General features: G+C 38.0%; 1 long non-coding RNA gene and 1 pseudogene across 3 annotated transcripts in view; one reads left to right on the plus strand and one right to left on the minus strand.

Moving 5' to 3' along the window:
* Positions 1–2,720: 2,720 nt before the first annotated feature.
* LOC140532250 (cyclic AMP-dependent transcription factor ATF-1 pseudogene) lies at positions 2,721–4,432 on the minus strand (annotated as a pseudogene).
* A 1,250-nt stretch (positions 4,433–5,682) lies between these two features.
* Positions 5,683–27,607, plus strand: part of LOC140497302 (uncharacterized) — a 94,822-nt gene continuing 72,897 nt past the window's right edge. For 2 of the 3 annotated variants that reach the window (XR_011964605.1, XR_011964604.1), the window contains exons 1-3: positions 19,766–21,275; positions 21,785–21,843; positions 26,334–26,431. This is a non-coding gene — a long non-coding RNA (uncharacterized lncRNA). The other variant, XR_011964606.1, reaches the window with a different exon arrangement.

Here is a 27,607-nt window from a genome sequence, read left to right on the forward strand (position 1 = left end):
CAATAGTCTGATTCTTCTTCCTGTTTTTGCTTATTTCCCCAGGTATTTACTTGACATTTGAACTCTTGTCAAGGTAGATCTCTGCTTCTAGTGAGGGTGGGGATGTTATAATGTCAGCTGTTAGATTCCTCCACAATCCATGGGTCTAGAATTCCAGAAACAGTTGCTGCTGCTGCTTTGGCTGCCACAGATACTTCTTGGAAACCTTCCAGACTGTCTTGGCTTGGAGATTTGCTTCATTCCATCATTCTGTTGGTTCTGTAGCTCCAGAATTTGCTTAAAGCTATTTTTACAGATATTTGGCTGGGCTTGAGGGGAGTGCTCTAGAAAGTCTGTGTTGTTACTCTGCCATCTTGGCTCCTCCCTCTAAAGTATTTATGAAATATGTACTCTCTGCTAGACACTGTTAACTAAAATAGAGGCAAGGAAGATGGGCCTTAACTCCAGAAAGGTTTGGTTCCTGTTGCTTTAGAGGTAGACAACACATCTATGAGAATTTTGGTCAGAGACAAGAAGAGGAATAGTGACAGGCAAATAATTGACATGATCTTCCTGGGAATGATTTTGCTGATGTCATTAGTCCTCTTAGAACTAGAGTTGGAAGGCAGAAAAGAAAGAAAGAGACAGAGAAGAGAGTCAAGGAGGGGGCATGACATGGAGATGGACAGGAACTTGCTTGGTGGCCCAGACACTGGGGCAAAATCAGGTGAATAGGTTCACCTCAATATTTAGACCAGTGTCCAGGTGAAAGTGATGGAAATGAGTAATGACAGGACATGGAGAATGAAGGTAGAAGAAACTGGAAAGGAATTTTCTTATTCTAAGTTTCTAAATGAGAAGACTAAACATGGAATGACACCCAAGACACAAACGAAGGGCTGTCAGGGAAAGCTAACATTGGTTGATGCACACTAGGATCCAGCTGAGAAGAGATGAAATAACCCTTGGAATTGTGAGCAGTAATTCAATGAATAGAAGGCTTCCCCTTTGGAGTAAAAACAAAGAAGTCTTACTGTGATTAAGATGAGTAAAGAACTTGAATTGAACAGAAAATTAATTTTAAAATGCCTTCTACCTTGTAGAAATCTGAATGTCAGCATTCCTATTGAACTTATTATCTTTTCCCACCAATCCTACCCTCTTCCTAAATTTCCTGTTACTGATGAGATCAATACTATCCTCCTAGTCACCCATGCTTGCAGTCTAAGAGTCTTTCCTAGCTCCTTACTCTCTTCCCAACCCCACCCATATCCAATCTGTTGCCAAGGCCTGTTGATTTTTACCCTCATAACATTGTTCTCATGTGCAAAGGTTTTGTACAAACAAAGTCAATGCAACCAAGATTATGTGGGAGTCATAAAACTAGCAAAGAATGTTTACAACTAGTGTCTCTGATGAAGGCCTCATTTCTTATGTGGAGAAATGAATCAAATTTATGAGAATACAAGTCATTCCATCATTGATAAATGGTCAAAGGATATGAACAGGCAGTTTTCAAAGGAAGAGATTAAATCTACCTACACTCATTTGAAAAACTGCTCCAAATCACTATTGATTAGAGAAATGTATATCAAAACATCACAGTGATAACACATCACACCTATCAGATTGGCTAACATGATCAAACAGGGAAATGAGAAATGTTGGAAAAGATGTGAGAAAATTGGAATGCTAATGCATTGTTGATGAAGTTGTGAACTGATTCAACCATTCTGCAGAGTAATGTAGTTCTACATTACTATGCCAAAGAGCTATGAAAATGTGAAGATCCTTTGACCCAGTCATATCACTTCTAGGGCTATATCTCAAAGAGATACAAAGATAAGGAAAGGATCCAAATGTACAAAAAAATATTCATAGTGGCTTTCTTTGTGGTGGCCAAGAACTGGAAATTGAGGGGATGTCCATCAATTGGGGAATGACCGAACAAGTTGTGGTATATGAATGAAATGGAACACGATTGTGCTGTAAGAAATGATGAATAGACCAACTACAGAAGAACCTAGAAAAACTTATATGAACTGATCCTGAGTGAAGTCAGCAGAACCAGGAGAACATTGTATACAGTACAAACCACAGTGTTCGATGAGTGACTTTGATAGACTTAGTCCTTCTCAGCAATGCAGGGACTTAAAACAATTTCAAAGGACTCATGATAGAAAATGCCATCCAGATCCAGAAAAAGAAATGTGGAGTCTGAATGCAGAGTGATGTGGAATATTTTCCTCATTCTTATGGTTCCTACTATTCAATCTAATTTTTCTATACAACATGACTAAAGTGAACATATTTTTAACAGGAATGAATATGTATAATCTATAACAGACTGCATACTGTCTTGGGGAGGAGGGAAGGAAGTGGGGGAAATTTGAAACCTTTGGAAGTGAATGTTGAACACTAAAAATGAAATGTTGGTTTAAAATACACCATTAAACTTCCATTAATAAACTGTCTCAGTTGCAAACTTTCTTGATAACTGCTTTCTGAGAAATTCAAACTGTTGGAAATTCACTTTCTGTTGATCAGGCACCACTGTTAATGGTAATGACAATAGAAATTCCAGTTGTGCCAGGATCTCTCTTGAAGTTCTCCTATTTCCATAATGTACCAGCATCCTGTAAATAAAATCTTTAGTCTTTATGCTTCCACTTCTAGTTTTAAAAGTTTTATTTTTGATCTTTTAGTTTATAAAATTCCCAATAAAAAGAAAATTCATTTTTTTAGTTAAATCCATAAAAATTTGTGTTTTTAAAAATATTTTTATGGGAGTAGAACTCTTTTAAAGTTTTTAATTGTTCCATTGAAGCTTTATTTTGATTTTCAAAGACTACAACTTGATTTTCCTGAGACTTAACATACCTTTTTCTTTCTATTGAATTCTCAAGCAGTTTCTCCATTTTTCATCAATCTTATTTTACTTTTCAACTGTGAATCATCTGTTCTGGTTGTCTGCAATGTTATAATGACTAGAGGTGTCATCACTACTGTCTGTGGAAGGTTAGTATCAGCTGGTGTGGTGGGCATCTGAAAAGTCTACATATCTCCTAATGCAGTCTGTACAACCATTTGTTTGCAAGGGACAAGAATCTGCTGTCCATCAGATATCTGTGCAAACTGAGGAATTGTTGTTTCTTGTTGAATATTGCCTGCATTTGTCATTGTTACTCCCTGCAGCCGCTGTATTCCATCTGTGCTTGTACTGGACAGTTGTAATGTTCCATTCGGGTCAATAGAAATGTATTGTTCAGTGCTAGTCTGGTAGATAGGAGTTAGAACATACATAGATGTGACCATTGAAACTCCAAGGTTTTCTACAGCTCCCTTTCTGTCTTGGTATTTTCTGAAGAACAATCATTTAAGATTTTTTTAGATGGGAGGCATGCTTGAATCCCTTGAGTTTTCTGTGAAGAGCCTATGCTATCAGAGGAATCCTGAGAATCTTCACGATCTGACCAGGGTGATGCCTGCCCTGTCTCTACTTGTGGGCTGTGTAGGGAATGTGAGGGTGGATTACTGAAGATGACTGAGCAGTCTGGATGATGCTTGACGCTGTACTGTTCTCCAGAAAGATGTACAACTGCATTGGTTGTAAGGGCTAGCAAAGTAGGAACTTTTGCTGTTTTTGTTTTACTAGAAGTGCCTCTGAAAGATAAAAGTACCACATAAATAATGTGATTAAGGAGGATCTTTCCTACCCATTGTTGGGCCTGGGAATATTTGTAGGAAGGGTCATACCTTTTCTTAATGAGGCACATATTCTCAAGGGATGTGATGCCTTGTGGCTCTAAAAGGTGTGCAGACTCTGAGGTGAAGTTTTATTTTGGAGCTTACTGACCGGAAGTGTTTGTTTGCCAGATGAGGACTCTGGGAAGCTGCTAAAGAGCTCCCCAGCTTGGACAAACCAGATGGTGGTACTTCCCTGTCTGGCAACTATCATCAGACAATTGCACCTATCTGTTGATTTGTGATATATGTATTAATTATGGTCAGACAGAGGAAGCCATATCTGTTGATCTATGATTTCTCTATATTTTCTTTAAAGTTCAGGGTACTGACTTTCCCCCCTGAACTAACTGAATGATGCATGTGCTTGATTAAAGAAATCATTATCCCCTCAAAAGGTACCTTTCCTTTTAGAGAAGCATATCAAAGAACCTGTGATAACAGGCCCCCATGTGGATGTCAAGGTGCTTACTGTTATGTTGGTTCAGCTCCTCTTAGGGACATCTGTTGAGCAATGTGAGAGATATGAGGACACTGTACTGCTGTACCTGGTTGTGGTGCTGTCTCTGAATTGTTGCTTTTGTGAGAATCTTCCATAATCAACTGAGGCCTCTCCCAATGTCACTGCTCAAATTCCTGGACTGAAACTTGCTCTCCTCCAAGAATCAAATTCCTAGCCTGGGTCTCTAGCATCTGCCTTCCTTCCTTCCCTGCCCCAGCTGCCCAGGGCAGTGGGTCCCTCCTCTTGCTTCCACTCTCAGTGGCTGATGCCTGAGCAGAAGCTGAACTGGAATCAGGGCTGAGAACCACAGCATCTGTGACCATGTCTCTACTGGAGTTCACACCAATGAAGATGGTGGCATAGTCCATTTGAACATGAGGCTGGAGGAGTACCCTCTTATTTTTATTCAATGCTAAGAGAAGGGAAAGGGAATGGTTTACCTGGGGAATGGAGGGAGGCAGAATCTCAGAGACAAATGCCCCCCCCCAGGGATGCCAATAATGTTACAGTTTAAAGTATGTTGTGGAGTCATTTGGAAAGAATTCACAAACTCAGACCATCTTCAACCCAAGTATAGGCATTTATTAAAAATTATGCCTCTCAGAAATCAGAGTGAGCTCCAAGAAGGAACCAGCAGCTTCGTGAAAGTAAGACAGGGATTTTTTAGAAGAGAAATAGATGCAGTTACATAACAGAATATATGAATATGCATCATGAAATATAGGAATATTAAAATATAAGAGGAATTTCTTATGGGATTACCCAGTGGGGAGGGATCACAGCCTTAGTGGAACTTCACATACAATTGATTACTCATAAATATACATAAAAGCACACTGGCAGTGGGCATATATGTATGATAATGATATTATAATAAGCCTGTCTACATCATTAATTCATCTACAATGCAGTTTTTTTTGCTGTTACTGGACAGGCACCTATTTAGTGACAGCCTCTTCTATTGTTTGGGTATCGTAGTGGTGCTACTTTCTAATTGGTTCCCTTTTGTGGTCTTGTCTTAGACAAGATGGATATGGCTGTGGTTGAGTGCATGGACACACCTGCTGTTTCTGTGAGGAATATGAGGCTGCTGGGATATTCGGGGTGGGTGCAATGGCTAGACTCCATCAATAAACACCATTTCAGTTGTTATTGAACAATTAAACAACTGTCTTCAATTGCTATTGAAGAATTGATCAACTGCCTGCAGGCCAAAAGACAACAAACAAATGAGAAAAGTAAAAACCTTGTTATTTACATGAATCTTCTACTGTAAGAAAATGTCAACAATTGTTAAGCTACATAGCTCTGAAGGCTCACCTAACCTAATCTACTGATCACTGAGCAGCACACTCAACAGCAAATTCTTTGAGTGGGTGACATCACAAAGCACCTGTTTGGTTTATCTCCATGGTAGAGGAGTGGGCAGAGTAGTTACTCCTGAGGAGAGTGTTGGGAAAGAACATAGTCTGTTTTGCTTTCAAAGTATTTGGTTCCTTGTAGTGGAAAGCTGATGTTTTGTTCAATTTTCTTTTCAGAACTGCTTCTGGAATTTGAGGTAGGTGCTGATTTCACTATTTTCTCATTGATAAATCTAGACATCTTAAATTCAGTATTTCTAAAGCTGAGCTCAATACCATTCACCTCTTGAAATATCCCCTCTTCCTGACTTCCCTTTCATTGTTGAGACTACCACCACCCTCCCAGTCACCCAAGCTCACCCCTAAAATGCCGTGCTCAACTTGTCATTTCTTAACCCCATTATCTAATCCAGTCCCAAATGCTGTTGACTTTTATCACCTACAATCTCTGAATTTTTTTTTATATTATCTTCTCCTACATTGTCACATAGTATCTGTTTTAGGTTGGGAAGGTGATATTTTGTTAAACTTCCCATCCAGAATTCAATTTCATGTTTTAGGTAGTTTCTCATTGGAGTCATTTACCGCTGATACCTTAAAAATCTTATACTCAGTATTTTCGAAAAGAACTCATCTTTCCTTTATCAAATCCTACCTTAATCCTAACTTTCCCTTCATTTTTCAGGATACTGCCATCTTCTTAGTCACCAAAACTCATAATCAAGGTATCACATCCAATATATCATTCTCATTTCGCAGAACCAACCAATTGCCAAATGCTATTAATGTTGGTCATCTGCAAAACTATCCTATCCATCCTACACTTTCCTCCTACTTCACTGTCAAAATCTAGCTAGATGCATTCTTCAATTTCATCCTAAATTATTGCTTTAACCTGATGGGTAGTCCTCTGCCACAAGTCTCACCTTACCCACATGCCTTTTTCCCTCAGTTTCCTTCAAAGTATTTCTCCTAAAATGCAGGTGTCAGATCATAGCTAGCCCTCCGCTAACCCTATTGATTCCTTAAAACTTTCAAGATTGACTACAAATTCATGTTTGGCCTTTAAAGTTCATCATCTAATTCTCTACCCACCATAGAGTTCAACAGAAGCACACAGGCGCACCCCACCCCCACCCCCCATACACACATGCACATCTTTTCAGGTCAGAGAAAGCAAGGTCCTTGGTGGACACGTTCTGTTCAAATTTTAGTAAACTGAGTCCTTAGAAAGCTAAGTTACTTGTCCAAAGCCTTACAGGTAATAACCCTAACTATTATATCCTTCCTTGGTTTCAGGTATTTGAACTGGATTTGACTTAGAATAGGACTGAGGTAGCCTGCAGCTTTATTTCTCCATTTTTGAGTAGATCTTGTGTAAAAATTTGAGAGCCTCCCCTTGGATATCCTACTCACTGTTGGTTTAACTGAGAAATGTAGAAGTTTCACTGATGTTCTCATACATAGAAAAGGACAAGTATATAATTTTATTGGACATATTCAGTTAATGAACACATATGCTGCCTTTGTGTCACACTCTATGCCAAATATTGTGTATATAAATAGGAATATATAGTATAAATGCAATCTCAATATAAATAGGGAAATAGAGTCATTGATCCCAAAGAGTTTAACATCTAATCAAAAACATGTAAATCAGAAGCTCAAGGGCACCAAACAAGCAGAAATTACTTCAATATTGAACATGCAATATCTGTGGCATCTTCAGTCTAATAGTAGCCTTTCATGTGAAATTCCTGTAAAGTGATATTAATAACCTCCTTTAACATTGCATTCAGATCTCTCATCTGAGTTTTCCCTTTTCCTTTTTATTTTTTTGCATATACTTGTCCTGATTTTCCTTTGACCATTTCAATTTTTTTCATTTTACTAATGTTTTACTAAGTCAACAGTTTCTGGTAGTTTTTATCCAGAATAGCAACAGAACATATTCCAACTAAAATCTTACTATCTACATGTCAGTGAAAACAATAAGCAATGTTTAAAACATAAGAAAATGCTTTTGTAAATCTAAGAAAAATACTTTCTTGTATCTGTCTTTAAATGTTTATAGATGTAAGGGTATACACATGTGTGTATGTATGTGTGTGTGTATATATATATAATATATATATTCATATTGTGTTTATTATATATAGATATTCATGTATAATATAAATATAAATATATGCTTCTATGTATACATTATGTGAATATATATTTGGATAATATGTATTTGTAGTGAAGTATTTCTATGTAGAGAACATGGTATGAATACATACATATGTGTATATATATATATATATATATGCATACTCAGTCAATGACTAATATTATACAAACATAGCAACAGAATGCTCTATCATTTAACTTTAAGCATCAGTAGCAAAAACATAGGAAATTTCCCATTTATTTTCTGATTTTGGAAATTCTTACATTTATCTCCATTTTCAAGGTATCTTTCTTGAGTTTCTACCAATTCATCCTCTTTTAAAAAAATATAATAGATATCTAGGCTTCTGCTTTTATCTTAATGTTTTGCATTTATTTATTATTTCATTCTTGGCTCTATTTAATTCACTTTGTAACAGTTCACATTGAACTTTCCCTGGTTCTCTTGTGTTCATCACATTTCACAGATCATCTCAATTGTCACATTTCTGACGTTATAATATTCCATTATATTTCACCAGAACAATTTTTTATTCATTCACTAGTAAAATACTTTACTTATTAGCAATTCTTTGCAAACATTAAATTGCTGCTTATAAATATTTTGATATGTTTTAGGGATCTTCTCCTTCTAAAAGACTTGCTTGGCGCATAACCCTACTAGTAGAAACTTTCAATCAGTAAAAAAACTGCACAATTTAGTCACTTTTTGGCCAAATACTAAGTTGTTTTCTAAGATACTTATACTAATTTACAGTTTCACCAACAGTGCACCAGTATGCCTATCTTTCCATACACCCTCCTCAAATGACCAGGTTCATCTTTGAGCATTTTTTCCCATTCTCAGGGAATGAGGTACAGAGTTGCTTTTATTTACATTTTTCTCACTAAAAAATAAAGATTTGGAGCATTCTATACTACATAAGAATTTGCATTTCTGTTCTTGGAGTTTTGGAGTTTCTGGGGTAGTCAGAGAAGGGGTAAAGTATCCACATTTAATAGGTTGCTCAAAGCATGGAGATCTTGGAGTAAGGATTCCATGCAGGATGTAACACCCAGCTTACTTACAGGGAGCCCTGAGAAGACAGGAAAAAAGCTAAGGGGAGCTTTGGAAGTGGAACCTGCTGGAACTAGGTTATTTACAAATCAAGGAAAATTGTATATTTAATCCTCATCTACTCCCCAAAGACTGAGATAGTGAGATTATGCTCACTCTGTGTTATGACTAATTGAAATTGGGGTGCTTGGCAATCCTTAAAATGGAAGGAACATAGTCAGTGGGGCTAAAGACAATGGTAAATACTGCACAGCTACAGCCTCCTTTCCACTCAATCCTTGAAAAGGGTAACAATGCCTTGAATTCAGAGATTATGTAAATAAAGCCCAAGTATGTTATCTCATACATAACTTTACACAGTAAATAAGTTTGAGAAATAAGATGGGAATCCAAATATACACAAGGTAAATCAGTACTGTTCCTATTACATCATGTTCCCAGAATGTCTTGACTATGAACTTGTAAGAGACAAAGACTGAAGCACCAACAGACGTTGAAAGTGGGATAGAGATATTGATCAGATGATTAGAGCTAGAAATGAAAAGAGTTAACATATGACTTAGTTTAATAATCCCTGTCCTTTTGGAGAGATCATGAAAGTGAATCTTCAAAGAGATTACTGAAATATCCAACATTATATGTGCTTGTGATGTACTAAAGATGCTTAAAGCACAAGACTCTCCTTTATATGTCAAAGAATTATTCTATAGACTCAGATTCCTCAATGTATTTTTATAAGCAGTTTGTAGTTTCATGATGTTTTTAACTATTTTGATCATTTTTTAGAGAATTAATCAGTGTGCTTGAGTAGTGCAAGCACTGCAAGGTTTCACTTTTCATTCCTTCTATATAAGTATGTTTCCTGGGGGCAGAGCCAATATGGTGAAGTAGAAAGACACACATATACAGGCTCTCCCCACACAATCTATAAAATACCTGTAGAGAGGGACTCTCAAGAAATTTTGGAGCAGCAGAAGTGGAGAACTGCCAGGCCTAGAGGTCTGTGGGCTACCCGAGTCTTCCCTTACCTCTATCGGAGGTCTTCTATTGGCCAAACCAGATGCTCGTATGAGAGAAAGGACGTTCCAGAGTCGAACAAGGGTTGAGCTTTATTTCAGGGTCTAGTTACAAGTGCAGGGGAATTCTTCCTTAGGAGGGAGCGAAGAATCTCCCAAGGAGGCAAAGATCTTACAATAAGAGATTGGAAGTAGAAGTATAAGTGGGGAGAGAGGGGGAGGGGAGAGAGGAGAGAGGAAAAGCAGAGCCTTGTTGTCCTCACACGTGGCCCCTCCGCCCAAGAGAACTTTCAGGCTTTCCTGATCCTAGTTAAGCTCTCCAGCCGCATAGTTTGCATCTGAATACCGTGCTGTTAGATAACAATAGTGTGCCCAGATCCGGGACAATCTCGAGGGAGGGGAGAGCTCTCTCCCATCACGTTTCTCACAGGAAGAGGCGGAAATACACGAGATAGCTCGGTTCACCTCGATTCCCAGTCGTTTCCTGGGGGTCCTCGTGAGAACTCTAAGATTTAGAAGTTCCCACCTTTACCCGTCCGAGACTGTCCACATGGAATTGAGCTTCCAACCCCAGCAGAGAACAACAGAGTGGAGGAGATTTCCATCCCAGGGTGACCTGAAAGGCCCACAGGAAACATCAGTTGCATGGGACGCAGAGGGGAGCTCAGCCCAGCCTTGGTGGCGCAGCTCTGGGAGGACATCTAGGGGCAGAATCTCCAGTCACAGCAGCAGCAGGGTCAAAGATCCTTCAACCCACAGGTGCCAAAGGTCAGTGACAGGGTTTTTTCAGCTGGCCAGGAAGGGAGAAGGGCCTTCCCATAGCTCTGGCCTTGGACAGGCCACATCAAGCAGGCACCAGCAATTCCCACAGCAGCCCTTACAGCAGCCTGCATCCATTCTTAGATCATAAAAACCTGGGGGCACTGAGGAGCTGACTGTTACCTCAGCCCTGTGTAGAGGCCCTGAGGGTGCTGATCTTTATCTTACACTGAAGGGTGGCCCTACCCATGTAGCTTATCTGAAAATCAGCCCCCAGGACTGGCTTGGCAAAACTGGAGGTCAGGTGGCTATGAAGAGGAAACTGCTAAGATTCTGGGCACAAAAATCCCTACCTACTCCCAGACCAGTGTACACACTTGATTGTGCCACCTTGGAGGAACTGAGATCTTATAGATTTCCAGAATATACCCTACGCTTGACAAAGGACCCAAAAGTCAAGTAACTGGTTGGAAAAATGCCCCAAAAAGGGGAAAAAAAATAAGACTATTGAAGGTTACTTTCTTGGTGAACAAATATCTTCTCCCATCCTTTCAGATGAGGATGAACAATACTTACCATCAGGGAAAGACATAAAAATCATGGTTTCTGTATCCCAAACATCCAAAATAATATTCAACAGTCTCAGGCAATGGAAGAGCTCAAAAAGGATTTTGAAAATCAAGTAAGAAAGGTGGAGGAAAAACTGGGAAGAGAAATGAGAGACATGCAAGAAAAACATGAAAAGCAGATTAACACCTTGCTAAAGGAGACCAAAAAAAATGATGAAGAAAATAACACCTTTTAAAATAGGCTAACTCCATTGACAAAAGAAGTTCAAAAAGCTAATGAGGAGAAGAATGCTTTAAAAAGCAGAATTAGCCAAATGAAAAAGGAAGTTCAAAAGCTCCCTGAAGAAAACAGTTCTTTAAAAATTAGAATGGAACAGATGGAGGCTAATGACTTTATGAGAAACCAAGAAATCACAAACAAAACCAAAAGAATGAAAAAATGGAAGATCATGTGAAATATCTCATTGGAAAAACAACTGACCTTAAAAACAGATCCAGGAGAGACAATTTAAAAATTATGGGACTACCTGAAAGCCATGATCCAAAAAAGAGCCTAGACATCATCTTTTATGAAATTATCAAGTAAAACTGCCCTGATATTCTAGAACCAGGTGGCAAAATAAATATTGAAAGAATCCACAGATCACCTCCTGAAAGAGATCCAAAAAAAGAAACTCCTAGGAACATTGTAGCTGAATTCTAGAGTTCCAAGGTCAAGGAGAAAATATTGCAAGCAGCTAGAAAGAAACAATTCAAGTATTGTGGAAATACAATCAGGATAACACAAGATCTACCAGCTTCTACATTAAGGGATTGAAGAACATGGAATATGATATTGCAGAAGTCAAAGGAACTAGGACTAAAACCAAGAATCACCTATCCAGCAAAACTGATTGTAGTACTTTAGGGGAAAAAATGGTCTTTTAATGAAATAGAGGACTTTTAAGCATTCTTGATGAAAAGACCAGGGATGAAAAGAAAATTTGACTTTCAAACACAAGAATGAAGAGAAGCATGAAAAGGTAAACAGCAAAAAGAAACCATAAGGGACTTACTAAAGTTGAACTGTTTACATTCCTACATGGAAAGACAATATTTGTAAGTCTCGAAATTTTTTTTCAGTATCTGGATAGTTGGTGGGATTACACACACACACACAGACAGAGAGACAGAGAGCACAGGGTGAATTGAAGGATGAGGTCATATCTTTAAAAAATGAAATTAAGTTGTGAGAGAGAAATATATTGGGAGGAGAAAGGGAGAAATGGAATGGGACAGATTATCTCATAAATGAGGCAAGTAAAAGACTTTTCAGTGGAGGGAAAAGGGGGAGAGGTGAGAGAAAAAAACATGAAGCTTACTCTCATCACATTCTACTAAAGGAATAAAATGCACACTCATTTTGGTATACAAACCTATCTTACAATACAGGAAAGTGGGGGAGAAGGGAATGAGCAGGGTGGGGGTATGATGGAAGGGAGGGCAATGGGAGGAGGAAACAATTAGAAGTCAACATTCTTGGGGAGGGACAGGGTCAAAAGAGGGAATAGAAGCAATGGGGGGCAAGATAGGATGGAGGGGAAAGATAGTTAGTCTTACGCAACACAACTATTATGGAAGTCATTTGCAAAACTACACAGATATGGCCTATATTGAATTGTTTGCCTTCCTAAAGGAAATGGGTGGGGTGGGAGGGAGGAAGAGAAGTTGGAACTCAAAGTTTTAGGAACAACTGTTGAGTATTTTTCTTACAACTAGGAAATAAGAAATACAGTTAATGGGCTATAAAAAGTTATCTTGCCCTATAGGATAAAAGATAAGATGGGGATAAGGGAAGGGAGGGATGTTAGAAGGGAGGATAGTTTGGTGATAGTGTTAATTAGAATGCTCGACGTTTTTGGGTGGGGGAGGGGAGAAATGGGGAGAAAATTTGGAACTCAAAATTTTGTGGAAATAAATGTTGAAAACTTAAATAATTAAATTTAAATATAAAAAAACCTGAAAAACATAAGTATGTTTCCTAGTCATTGATTTCCATCACTGAACCAAAACCAGTTTCCTCTTCTATACTCTGCCTCCATCCTCTCCAAAGTGGAGTAATTATCATTCTCACATACCTGAAGAATAGGGATCAAGGAACAGAAAATTTCTTCATAATTGTATAATAGGTTTAGTGGAAGAATATACAAAGCTTAGATAGTCTCTAAAGTTTCTAAAATATAGAAGGTTGAATAGGGAGTAACAAGACAAATCCCAGAAGTGAAATCAGCAGTACAAAAAATGACATCCTCATTCTTAGGCCAGGTTAGAGGGAGTGAATGATGGATGGTCCAGAGAGAGGCTGCCCGTAGGATATGGATCAGGGTTCCACCACCTATGATCATTACTTTCAGGACAATAGGTCAGCAAAGTTGTTTTCAGTTTACAGGAGAAAGACCAAAAGAATTCTAGGGACAGGTGTCTAGAGGCTTAGGGAGATTACAGGATTAATTCATTGTTCAAACATCAAATACACATGGTTAAGGCAGGAATGCACCCTGCTTGCATTATTTTTTTGTCTCACAGGGAACTTTTTGTACCTCCTGGGCACCTCTAGGTAAATCCTTTAACATCCTATTGGCTTCAGTCCCTTTATGATTACAATAAAGATATCTAATTGGATGGCCTCTTTTTTGCTGGCCTCCTTTTCAGTAGCGGCATATGATAACCATTCTATGTCTAGAAATACAAAGCTCTCATCACTCTAGGACACTGTGGGATCTCTCCCCAGAACAAGTCTTTTCTTTGATTTTGTTTTTTTTTTTTTAATGTGGCCAAATAGGATTCCTTTGGCTCTCTGCATTATCAGCTTCTTTGGAATTCTAAAATTTCCAATTGATTTTGTCAACATCTATGTGCCAATTCAAGAAAAGTGTAAAGGAATTTACAGAAAAGGTTCAATATGTGACATAGGCTCAGAATGTGAAAATTAGTTTTGCAGTCATATGACCTTCTCCCACAATTGAGGAAGATTACTTTTTCAAGGGAACTTCCCACAATGATAAAAAATAACTAAGAAACAGTTGTTTTCCCAACTAATATCATTGCATATTTGTCATTTTAAAGCTAGGAGTTACATTTCAGTGATTTTACTTCTTATTTAAAGGATGCCTGTGAAAATATATAAAACAAATGGAGGTGATCTCTTCTTTGTCCTCAGAGACTGGTTAGTGTATTCAAAATTTTATTTTACATTTTTTTAGATTTAATGACATATAGAGTCATTGGGGAAATATTGAAATGCAACTATTTTTAGAGAAATAGATTCTTAGCAATTTTCAGCCTCATCTTGAGGAGTTTCTCCCAATGCCATACTTGGAGAAACTGTACTTGAAAAGAAATAATACCTACGCATAGAGAGTTGGATACTTTCACACTGAGGCCACTCCCATCATGGATGAATATAAGGACTGCAATAAAGCAGCACTCACTCATGACAAGTGGTAATGAGGGAGGAACAGTTGATCATCTTCAAGGTTGAGTTTTCAATTTAGACCTGTAACTTCATTAGTATTAATTTCATTGAGAAGTACCTAGATACATTGTGAATAGGTTGACTTTAGAAAGTATAAAAGTCTAAAGTAAAAACAAAAATAAGAACAATGTCTTGAATTATGTTTCCTGTAATATGGGAAAAAATATGGGCATAAGCTACTACAGTTTAGAAGTCAATGGGCAGTACTAGATTGGCAGAAGGGTCATGTATGATCCTTGTTGTTTCCTCTTTCTAGAAGACCTGTTAAACTATGCATCTATTTATGCACTGACCATTTAGAAGATCATTTTTTAATCATTCAAGCCATAGAAAGGAATTATTCAGTGTAGAAATGTTTCCAGAGTTCTTTTTGTTTATTCTCTATGCATGAGTAGAAAAAAACAAAACAAAACCAAGAGGCAGAATGAGAATGGAAGAATACAGGTGATAAACCCAGGTTAAGTCTCCCAAAACCTGCCACCACCACCCCACACACATACACATACACAAATTAGCAACTTGAAGAGAATGCCTCCAATCCAGTTTTGGAGTAGTGGGACCAACTGCTACCCCAAAGGCAGAAGATCAGAGTGAGACCTTTTTTCCAGCTTAAGACAACTTAGGAGATCGAGAGGAAAAGTATGGACATTGTGGATGTTCACCTGCCGTTGAATCCAGCAGCAGTGCCAGAAGCAGATCTTTGAGATGATGGTGGCAGCAACATCTGTAATGGATTGGGTACTCCCCACACAGTGATGGTAGGAAGAGTGCCAGACTTTGAAAGAGATTATAGAGGACCCTTTGTTGGCACTGGGTATACCTGTTGCTGATTGACAACTCTAAGGACCACACACAGTTCGGGTTCTCAGTTCCAGAACACAGAGGAGCACTTTTCTTCAGTCCAAAGGGAACAGGCATCCTGGTCACAGTTCCAAGGTAAAGAGTGGCTGCAGAGACCAAGGGCCCTTTCTGGGTAAAGAAGAAAAAGCAAACCAGGAACTCTTTCTCTTTTGTTCTGATTCTTCAATGTGACTAATATGGAATTATGTTTAATGTTAATGTTTAACATTATTGGACATGTATAATGCATACCAGATTGTTTGCTTCAAAGGAAGTGTAGAGAGAAGCCTTTGGGAAGGGAGATAGAAAAATTAGGAACTGAAAGTTTAGAAAAATGAATGTAGAAAAAATATGTAATTGGAAAAAAATACACTCATGTAGGAAAAAGTCACAGAAGCTGCTAAATCTTGTGTGATCTTGACTGTAGCTCCGTTGTATTTGATTTTTTTCTAAGTGGTTTTTAATGAGTTTTTTTAAAGCTCTGCAATTTGGATAATAATATTCCTGGGAAAGTTCATTATAGGATCTTTTCAAGAAAGCGATTTTTGGAATGTTTTTGATTTCTCTTTTGCCCCTTGGATCTAACATATCAGAATAGTCTTACTTTACAATTGCATAAATATTATGACTAGGGTATTTTTAACCATGGTTTTCAGGTAGCATAAGAATTCCTTCTTTGTTTTATTGGGGGAGGCAATTGGGATTAAGTTACTTACCCAAAGTCAAACAGCTAATAAGTGGTTGAGCTTGAACTTGAACTCAGGTCTTTGGGACTGCAGGGTTGGTGCTCTACCCACTTCACTATCTAGCTGCCCCTCACAAATTCTTAAATGATTTCTTCTTGATCTGTTTTCCAGGTAAATCCTTTTCCCAGTGAGTTATTTTTACATTTTTCTTCTATTTTTCTTTTTTTTTAAACTTGGTTTTCTTGCTGCTTGACATCTCATGGAGTCATTAGCTTCAACTTGACTAATTCTATTTCTTATGAATTATTTTCTTTAGTGAAGTTCAGTAAATTTTTTCCCTTGGTTAATTATACTTTTTATGGAGTTCTTTCCTTCAATGAATGTTTGTGGCACTTTCATAATTTAGCCATTTCAAAAAAGTATATTGATTTTTTGTAGATTTCAACATTAATTTCTATGAGGTGTTGAATTCCTTCTCAAGTTTCTCCCCTTCCATCACCTTTGCCCACCCCAAGGTGGAGTGTAATCTGATGTGGGCTCTACATATACATTCAGGTTAAACATATTTTCACATAAGTCATGTTAATAAAGAATTCTAACGAAAGGGAGGAACCAGGAGAAAGAAGAGAAAAAGTATGCTTTCATCTGCAAATTCTTGCACTGTTAAGAAGAGCTAAGTCTATCAAAGCATGTCATCACACAATGTTGCTTGTAATGTGTACAATGTTCTCTTGTTACTGATCACTTCACATGGCATCACTACAAGTAAGCCTTTCCAGGTTTCTCAGAAGTCCATCTTCCCATTATTTCTTATGCAGCAAGAGTATTCCATTCTATTTATGTGGCACATGTTAAGCCATTCCCAAATTAATGGCTAGGCCCTCAATTTGCAATTCTTTTCCACCACCAAAAGAACTGTTAGAACTATGTTTTTGTACATGTGGTTCCTTTTCACATTTTTATGATCTCTGGGATAGAGACCTAGAAATGGTATTGCTGAGTCCCAGGGAATGCACGGTTTTACAGCTCTTTGGATATAGTTTCAAATTGCTCTCCAGAATTGGTGGATTAGTTCACAATTCAACCAACACTGCATTTATGTTCCAATTTGCCCACATCTTCTCCAACATTTTTCATTTCCTCTTTTCTCATGTTAGCAAATCTGATAGGTGTGATGTGGTGTCTCAGAGTGGTATTGATTTACATTTCTTTAATAGTAATTTAGGATAGAGTTCCATATAAGTATAGATTGCTTTAATTTTTCGTTCTGCAAACTTCCTGCCAATTTCCTGTGACCATTTATCAATTGGGGAATGCCATATCGCTATAGATTTGAATCAGTACTCTACATTTTTTTAAATAAATGAGACCTTTGTCAAACATGCTGATTGTAAAAATGGTTTGCCATCTTTCTGATTTCCTTCTCATCTTGGTTACATTGACTTTGTTTGTACAGGAACCTTTCAGCGTAATGTAATCAAAATCATCCATTTTGCTTTTTCATGATTTCTCTAACCCTTGTTTAGTCATCATTCCTTCAGTTCTCCATAGATCTTACAGGTAAACTATTTCTTACTTTACTGGGTTGCTCAAAATATCCGTGTTTATATCTAAAGCATGAATAATCCATTTTGATTTTATCTTAGTAGAATAGGTAAAATGTTGGTCTCTGCATAGTTTCTGTCAGGATATTTTGAATTTTTGCTAGTGGCTTTGTTAAAGAGTGAGTTCTTATCTCAGAACCTGGAATCTTTGGGTTTTTCAAACAGTAGATCAGTATAGTCATTGACTACTATTTCTGTATTTCACTGATGTGACTTTTCATTTCTTAGTACCAAGTCATTTTGATGATTTATGCATTAAAATACATATGTTGATCACATGTGGCTAAGCTACTCTCCCTTGCATTTCTTTTCATTAGTTCCCTTGATCTTCTGAGCCTTTTGTTCTTCCAGATGGATTTTGGTAATTTTTTCTCTAGCTCTTTGAAATAAATTGTTGGTAGTTTACTTGGTATGGTACTGAATAAGTAAATAAATTTATATAGATTTGTCATTATTATTATTATATTAGCTTGGCATATGCAATGTTGGGGGCAGATTTTGCCACAATAAATTAGATTTCATTTTATTTGTTTGAAACATGTTTGGTAATTCAATTCACATATTTCCTGGGTTTCACTTGGTAATAAAACTCTCAAATATTTTATAAAGTATACATTAATTTTAAATGAAATTTCTCTTTCTATCTTACTGGTTTGCTGGCTATTTTTTAAGAAATGATTTTATTCACTAATTTTTTCTTATTTTGTCAAGCAGGTAATTCTCTTTTCATATTTATGTTTGTACCACTCTTTGCTCAACTTTCCCCCTGTCAGTTTACTTCTTTCTTTAGCTCTTCGAAGAATTCTTATTAGGTGTTTTTCCCCAGTTTCCATTTGTTTTTGTTGAGGCTTTGCTTGTCCTTGTTTTCATCATGTTTTCTTCTTTTAAATCTCTTTGATCTTCCCTGTCATCGTAGTAACTTCTTAAGGTCAAGTTATTTTTTCTGGTGACTTGCTCATTTTCTAGCTGGTTTCATAACTTAACTTGGTGTTAAAGGTGGGTTATGTTCCCAGAGAATATTGGCTACTTTCCGAAGCTTAATCACACTATTATTTTCAAAGCAAGTTCTTAAGCCCTGTTCAGTTTTCAGTGTTTCCAATGTGGTTTGATGAAAGGAGAGATATCACTGCTCTCCAGGGCTGTGCTCTGGTCCTTGCTCAGGAAGTGTCCCCATAACTCTGCACCTATAAGAGCTACTGCTCTTCTCAGCAATGAAATTGTCAACAGGGCATCAGTTTCCCTGCAAGTGCAATCGAAAGTGCATTAGCCTAATATTGGATGTGAGAATTGTGTTGGGACAAGGGAACAGGGAGCAATGCATCCCTTGCCAATTCAGGATCCTCTATAATCTCTTACTGACCAGAACACAGTATTCTTTCTGGAGAGGGAGATCCTGAAGCTGCTGCAGCTGCTATTAAGTCTATGGTCAACTTCCAATGGGTGCACTTTGGACAAGGCTGCACTTCAGTCTTAGAGACTTCTCCTATCTCTCGAGTTTTTATTGCTTTTGGCAAGGCAAAATTTGAATGTGTCTTATTTTGAAGTCCTTTGCAGGGCAATATAAGGAGAACTGTGCTGGGGTCCTGTTCATATTGTGGAATAGTGGTATTGTCTCCTATTGAGTTTAAATTCATAATAATGGGGAAGCAATCATTTTCTGTTGGTATCATCTCTTTTGGGAAAAAAATTGCACTGCTTCAATGTAAAGAATGTTTTTGTTGGAGACCTCTTGTAATTCATGAACTCAAGAACTCTTTTGGACCTACTGTTTTAGGGAATAAATAGCCTCTCATTTCTTAGTACTGTACACTATTTAGAAGTTCTTACTTGAACTCTTTGTCTTTGTAGATGATCCCGATATTGGTAGTCTGACCAACATCAAGAATCACATTAATGAAGACTGTCAAATAAAACCTGAGATGGCAGCTGGTGACCATCAAACAAGGTGAGGTTTTACTTTATTCTATTACTTCTTTATAGTTAAGTAAGAATGCATTCAAATTGAGGTGTATTGAGTGTATGCTGCTGTAGTGGGACAGTTATATATAACATCTCTGCCTTTCCATTTTTAAAGTTCTGAAAGAATGGACACTTCTTTATATGTTAATCAATCACAAGGTCTTTACCACTGTCATTTATTCCCTAGGATGTAGTTGTTTGTCCAGAATTGTGCAAAGTACCCTCCTCTCCCTGAATTAGTGATGGGCCTTTATTCTCTACTTGAATATGAGTGAATCATATAATTTATTGTGGCATCAGTTTTCTCAGTAATTATGATGAATGGTAAGACACTTCAGATGTTCTTTCTCTGACAATGTTTACATTTCCAAAACACTGCTCCCATTCTATTTCTTTACAAAAATAATACCTATTGGTCTCTCTTTCTGCCTCTCTTCCTCTGTCTCTGTCTTTCTTTCTGTCTTTGTCTCTCTGTCTCTCTATCTCTGTCTCTCTGTCTCTCTGTCTCTCTCTCTCTCTCTCATTCTCTCTAAATAGCTGAAAGTTTATTCTACCATATTGCCTAATTATATTTGCTACCAAAAATACCCCACTTTCATTGTTACATGTTTTTGCTGATTGGAAAGCAAACAATACTTTTTGGGCTATCTTTCTATTGCCAATATCTCTGAATGTCTAAAAATTCTAATTAGTTTTACTGAAATGCAAAAACTAACATTTTACAGTTTTGTACATCAAAAGTAACTCTTGGGCCAGGATAAATGAAGTCATTATTTGATTCTGAAAGGTGAAATATTCTTGAAAAGATGTGGACTGATTTTCCTACAGTTAAGTAGATCTGTCCCCCAAGCTTCCTACTGTAATAGTAATTTAAATGGAAAGATCTTTCTCATTAATTAATATCCCCATATGATCTGCTTAAATCACTTGGAAGCCTAATTCACATCTTGTAGGGGGAACTTGCTGAACAGGCCCAACAGAAAGGGTGGAGCAACACCTTGAGTAAGTGAGTGAGTGGAGTCAGAGGGGATAGAATGCAGGTCAGTTGGCACAGGCCAACTGACACAGCATGACAGTTGATCGTGAGAAAGCCTTGGCTGAGGGAGTGGGGAGTGAGAATGCCTTTGCCCTCTGCTGTGATCGTGGGTTTTTTTTGTCACCATGACAGATTTTGCTTTCTGGTCCAGGGATTTGGCTTTCTGGTGTTTAAATAAATGTTTTTCTTTTGTCTTCGAGAGAGTCTGTTATACTTGGTGATTGAGAACTATGCTGGCATTTTCATAGTCACCACCAGTGCTGTGAATATTGCCTTGGCAATACACTTAATATTGTGAAAAGTTTTGTGACAAAGATGCTTCTGTTTAATTTTTGATTTGTTTTGTTTTTACCAAACTGCATATTCACACATTTGATATTTTATAAGGAGGACATATCCAAAAGTCCTTATTTTTCCAGACCAATGCCTGTTAAGGATTGCAGAAAGCAATGAAAACAGACTGTAGCAGCAGTAGTGGTAAGTTTTATTTTTAATATGTTTTTTATTTGCTGATATTATCACATATGTGGTCATTGGAGGAATGTTGAGATTCGGCGTGGTTAGTGAAATAAGTAGAAATTTAGTGTTCAGTGAAATTTTAGTGGAATTGTCTTGTATCATCTATTAGCTCAGCCTAAACATGACCACCTGACGTTTTAACAATTGTTGACATTTGTGTGAAAATTTTGGTCATCATGATGGATTTTGCTTTCTGGTGCAGGGATTTGGCTTTCTGGTGTTTGTATAAATATTTTTCTTCTGCCTTTGAGAGGGAAAGTCTTTTATACTTGGCAATTGAGAACTATGGTGGTATTTTCAGAGCCACCACCAGTGCTGTGAATGTTGCCTTGGTGATGCACTTATCACTGTGGAAAATTTTGTGACAAAGATGCTTTTGCTTTGCTTTGTTTTTACCAAATTGCATATTCATACATTTGATATTTTATAAGGAGGACTTATATCCAAAAGGTCTTATTTTTTTCCAGACCAGTACCTGTGTCAGGGATTGCAGAAAGCAATGAACAAGACTGTAGCAGTAGTAGTGGTAAGTTTTATTTTTAATGCATTTTTATTTTCTGATTTATCACAGACGTGGTCATTGGAGAAATGTTGAGATTCAACATGTTTAGGGAAATAGGTAGAAATTTAGCGTTTAGTGAAATTTTAGTAGAATTGTCTTTTTTTCATCTATTAGCTCAGCCTAACCTGATGTTTTAAGAATTATTGAAATCTGATTTTATTTGAATGAAAAGTGTTTTCTTATTGAAATGTATTTTCCATTTCTAATTTCATATAGTTGCTGAGTTCATCTCAGCAGGTAGATTCCCAAATATTTTATAATGTTCTACATTAAAATTAAATAGAATTTCTCTTTGCTGCTCTTATGGTTGGACTTGTTATTTTTTAAGGTATGGTTTTTAATTTCTCTTTACATATTTACTTTTCACCATTCTTTTCTCAGCTTCCCCCCATCAATCTTATCTCTTTCTTTAGCTCTTCCAAGAACACCTATTGGACTTTTTTTTTCCAGTTTCCATTTGTTTCCTTTAATACTTTGCCTTTCCCTGTTTCCATCTTGTTTTCTTCTTTTGAATCCATTTTCATCTTCACTCTCATCATTGGAATTTCTTATCATCAAGTTATTTTTTGTGGTGATTGGGACATTTTCCAGCTAGTTTCGATACTTTTCACTTGATGTTAAAGTTGGATCATGTTCCCAGTGTTTCTTGGTTGCTTTCTGAAGCTTAAGACATTTTCACGCTGTTGTTTTCCAAACTAGTTCTCAGGGCCTCTTCAGTTTTCAGAGCTTCCAGTGTGGTTTGCCCTAAAACAGAGATGTCACTGCTCTCCTACTCTTTGCCAGGAAGGGTCCCCATAATTCTACACCTGCGAGAGCCAGAGTTCCTCTCAGCTCTGGATTTGTCAGCAGAGAACCTGTTTCTCTGAAAAGGCAATTGCATGTGTTTCTCCCTCGCCTAAAACTGGGACTAACTAACTAATTGTGTACAGACAATGGAACCAGTGCCAATTCAGGATCCTTTATAATCTCTTGCTGTCCAGAGCCCATTCTTCTTTCTAATCAGACAAATCCTGAAGCTGCTGCAGCTGCAACTAAGTCTTAGGCCAACTTGCAATGGTGCACCTTGGGCAAGGTTCCACTTTCGTGTCAGAGACTTCTCCTTCCTCTCAACCTTTTATTACATTTGCCAAGGCAGAATTCAAATCATGGTGTTGTTTTGAAGTCCTTTCAAGGGAAGTTGTGGGAGAATTTGGCTCATTTCCTATTTCTTCTTCAGCACTGTCCCTTTTTTATCTTTTGAGTTCATATTCATAATCATTGGAAACCAATCATTTTCTGTTGGTATCATATTTTTTTTTTTTTTTGGTAAAAAATATAGCATTGTATCAGAGGAAGGAACTTTCAGCATGGGATCCTCTTCTTTTTTTTCTTTTTTTTTAATTAAATTTATTTATTTAACTTTTAACATTCATTTTCACAAAATTTTGGGTTACAAATTTTCTCCCCTTTTATCCGCTCCCCCCCCCCGAAACACCAAGCATTCTAATTGCCCCTATGACCAATCTGCTCTCTCTTCTATCATTCCTCTCTGCCCTTATCTCTGTCTTCTCTTTTGTCCTGTAGGGCCACATAGCTTTCTATACCCTTTTACCTGTATTTCTTATTTCCTAGTGGCAAGAACATTACTCGACAGTTGATCCTAACACTTTGAGTTCCAACTTCTTTACCTCCCTCCCTCTCCACTCCTTCCCTTTGGAAGGCAAGCAATTCAATATAGGCCAAATCTGTGTAGTTCTGCAAATGACTTCCATAATAGTTGTGTTGTATAGGACTAACTATATTTCCCTCCATCCTATCCTGTCCCCCATTACTTCTATTCTCTTTTGATCCTATCCCTCCCCATGAGTGTCAACCTTGAATTGCACTCTCCTCCCCATGCCCTCTCTTCTATCATCCCCCCCACCCTGCTTGTCCCCTTATCCCCCACTTTCCTGTATTGTGAGATAGGTTTTCCTACCAAAATGAGTGTGCATTTTATTCTTTCCTTTAGTGGAATGTGATGAGAGTAGACTTCATGTTTTTCTCTCACCTCCCCTCATTATCCCTCCACTAATGAGTCTTTTGCTTGCCTCTTTTATGAGAGATAATTTGCCCCATTCAATTTCTCCCTTTCTCCTCCTAATATATTTCTCTCTCACTGCTTGATTTCATTTTTTTAAGATATGATCCCATCCTCTTCAATTCACTCTGTGCACTCTGTCTCTATGTGTGTGTGCGTGTGTGTGTGTGTGTGTGTGTGTGTACTCCCACCCAGTACCCAGATACTGAAATGTTTCAAAAGTTACAAATATTGTCTTTCCATGTAGGAATGTAAACAGTTCAGCTTTAGTAAGTCCCTTATGACTTCTCCTTGCTGTTCACCTTTTCATGGTTCTCTTCATTATTGTGTTTGAAAGTCAAATTTTCTTTTCAGCTCTGGTCTTTTCATCAAGAATGCTTGAAAATCCTCTATTTCATTGAAAGACCAATTTTTCCCCTGAAGTATTATACTCAGTTTTGCTGGGTAGGTGATTCTTGGTTTTAGTCCTAGTTCCTTTGACTTCTGGAATATCCTATTCCATGCCCTTCGATCCCTTAATGTAGAAGCTGCTAGATCTTGTGTTATCCTGATTGTAATTCCACAATACTTGAATTTTTTCTTTCTAGCTGCTTGCAATATTTTCTCCTTGACCTGGGAGCTCTGGAATTTGGCCACAATGTTCCTAGGAGTTTCTCTTTTTGGATCTCTTTCAGGCGGTGTTCTGTGGATTCCTTGAATATTTATTTTGCCCTCTGGTTCTAGAATCTCAGGGCAGTTTTCCTTGATAATTTCATGGAAGATGATGTCTAGGCTCTTCTTTTGATCATGGCTTTCAGGTAGTCCCATAATTTTTAAATTGTCTCTCCTGGATCTATTTTCCAGGTCTGTTGTTTTTCCAATGAAATATTTCACATTATTTTCCATTTTTCCATTCTTCTGTCTTTGTTCTGTGATTTCTTGGTTTTGCGTAAAGTCATTAGCCTCCATCTGTTCCATTCTAATTTTGAAAGAACTATTTTCTTCAGTGAGCTTTTGAATCTCCTTTTCCATTTGGCTAATTCTGCTTTTGAAAGCATTCTTCTCCTCATTGGCTTTTTGAACCTCTTTTGCCAATTGAGTTAGGCTAGTTTTCAAGGTGTTAATTTCTTCAACATTTTTTTTGGGTTTCCTTTAGCAGGGAGCTGATCTGCTGTTCATGCTTTGACTTCATGTCTCTCATTTCTCTTCCCAGCTTTTCCTCTACCTCTCTAACTTGATTTTTAAAATTCTTTTTGAGCTCTTCCATGGCCTGAGCCCATTGGGTGGGCTGGGACACAGAAGCCTTGACTGAAGCCTTGACTTCTGTGTCTTTGCCTGATGGTAAGCATTGTTCTTCCTCATCAGAAAGGAAGGGAGGAAATGTCTGTTCTCCAAGAAAGTAGTTTTATCCAATAGTTTTATTTCTTTTCCCTTTTCTGGGCATTCTCCCCAGCCAGTGACTTGACCTCTGAATATTCTCCTCACACCCACCTCGCCTCCTGGTCCTCCCAGCCAGCGTTTGGGGACTGAGATTCAAATGCTGCTTCCAGCCTTAGGGCTTTTGGTGGGGGCAGGGCTGCTATTCAGTGTGAGAATTAAGTTCAGGTGGTCAGGTCGGGGCAGGGCCACCTCTCAGACTCAGTTCCCTCAGGGGGTTTATGCACAGACCTTCCACAATGGATCCAGGCTCCCGCCCATTTGGGGAGCCCTGGTCTGCAGCCGCCTCTCAGCTTCTACCTCCCGGGGGGGGCCTGAATTATGGGGGTACCCCACTCCCCTCTCAACCCACCAAAGAGACTCTCTCGCTGACCCCCGTCACCTGTGGGTGGAGGGACTTGTGCGGCCGCTGGAGATCCCGTCCCTGAAGCCTGCTCGGATCTGTATCTCTCGGTGCCACGGCCGCGGCCGCAGCAGGTCTGGGCTGGGCTCCGCGTCTGCAGCGCGATGGACCTTTTGCGAGAGGTTTGCAAGTCCCTCTGTGGGTGGAGGGACCCGCGTGGCCGCTGGAGATCCCATCCCTGAAGCCCGCTCGGATCTTTTCCTCTCGGTGCCACGGCTGTAGCAGGGCTGCACTCAGCTCCCAGTCCCGGCGCCCAGTCCACAGTGCGAAGGACCCCCTGCGAGAGGTTTGCAGGTCTCTCCAGAACAGAAATCTCCCTTGCTCCAATATTCCGTGGCCTCTGGGTGAAGAATTCACCATGAGTTACTTCCCTGTAGCCGTTCTATGGGTTGTGGGTTCGGAGCTATGTGTATGTGCGTCTTTCTACTCCGCCATCTTGGCTCCACCCCTAGGGATCCTCTTCTGATTCACCAATTCAATAACTCTTCAGAAGCCTATTATTTTAGGGAATAACCTTATATTTCTTAGTTCTGTATATTATTTTAAAGTTCTTACTTGAAGTCTTTATTCTTGTAGATGAATCTCATAATTGTAGCCTGGCCAACTGTGAAGATTCACATTCTTATAGTCAATCAAATAAGACCTGAGATTGCTGTTGGAGACCATCTTACTTGGTGAGTTTCACTTTAGTAAAGTAGTCTATTTTTAGTCTATTCCTTCATCATAATTAACTAAAAATACTTTCAAATTAAAGAGAATTTTGTGTGTGCTGCTAGAAAAGGGATAATCATATGTAACATCTCTGCCATTCTATTTTTAAAGGTCTGAAATAATGGACATCTCTTTATACGTTAATCAATCACAAGATCTTCACTATTGTCATTTTATTCCTGGAATATGAAGTTGCTTGTGTTGAATTGTGGGAAGTCCCTTCCTCTCCCTGAATTAGTGATGGGCACTTATCCTCTGCTTGACTCTGAATTAGTCACATAATTTATTATGGCATCAGCTTTCTCTTTAATTAAATGAGGTGATCAGATAAATCAGATGTCCTTTCTCTGACAATGTTTACAATTCCAAAACAGTTACTGTTCTATTTCCTCTTTAAAAAAAAATCTCTCCATCCATCCATCCATCCATCCATCCATCCATCCATCCATCCATCCATCTATCTCTTTAACTATCTTTCTGTCTATCTTATCTCTCTATCCACATATGTCTGAAAGTTCATTCCACCATGTGGCAGAATTATATTTGCTATTATAAAAACACTTTCCTTTTCTTGCCTGTGTTGCTGTTTGTAAAGGAAATGATTCTTTGTGGGTGTCTTTCCATTGCCCACATCTCCAAATTTTTAAAATCCCAATTAGCTTTGTTGAAACACACAAACTATTTTTACTGTTTGACATATTAAAAATACTTCCAGTACCAGAGTAAATGATGTTTTTTATTGGTTTAGAATGGTGAAATATTCTTGAAAAGATACAGACTGAGTTTCCTACAGTCAAATGGATTGATCCCCCAAGTTCCCTACCAGGATGGAAAGTTTTGTGACAGAAGTGGGTTTTTTAATTTTGTTTTGCTTTTATTCAATTACATATCCACACATTTGATATTTTTTAAGGAGGACTTATATTCAAAAGTTCTTATTTCTTGTTCCAGTGAAGTGCCTATATGTCTCATTACCAAAACCAATGGTGACACCTCTACTGATAGTGGTGGCAAGTTTTGTTTGTGTGTGTGTGTGTGTGTGTGTGTGTGTGTGTGTGTGCATTTTTATTTGTTGGTTTTCGCAAATATGTGGTCATTGGAGGAATGTGAAGATTCAGCCCAATTTAATGAATTAGATT

This window comes from Notamacropus eugenii, chromosome 3, assembly GCF_028372415.1.
Source record: "Notamacropus eugenii isolate mMacEug1 chromosome 3, mMacEug1.pri_v2, whole genome shotgun sequence".
Classification (NCBI taxonomy): domain Eukaryota; kingdom Metazoa; phylum Chordata; class Mammalia; order Diprotodontia; family Macropodidae; genus Notamacropus; species Notamacropus eugenii.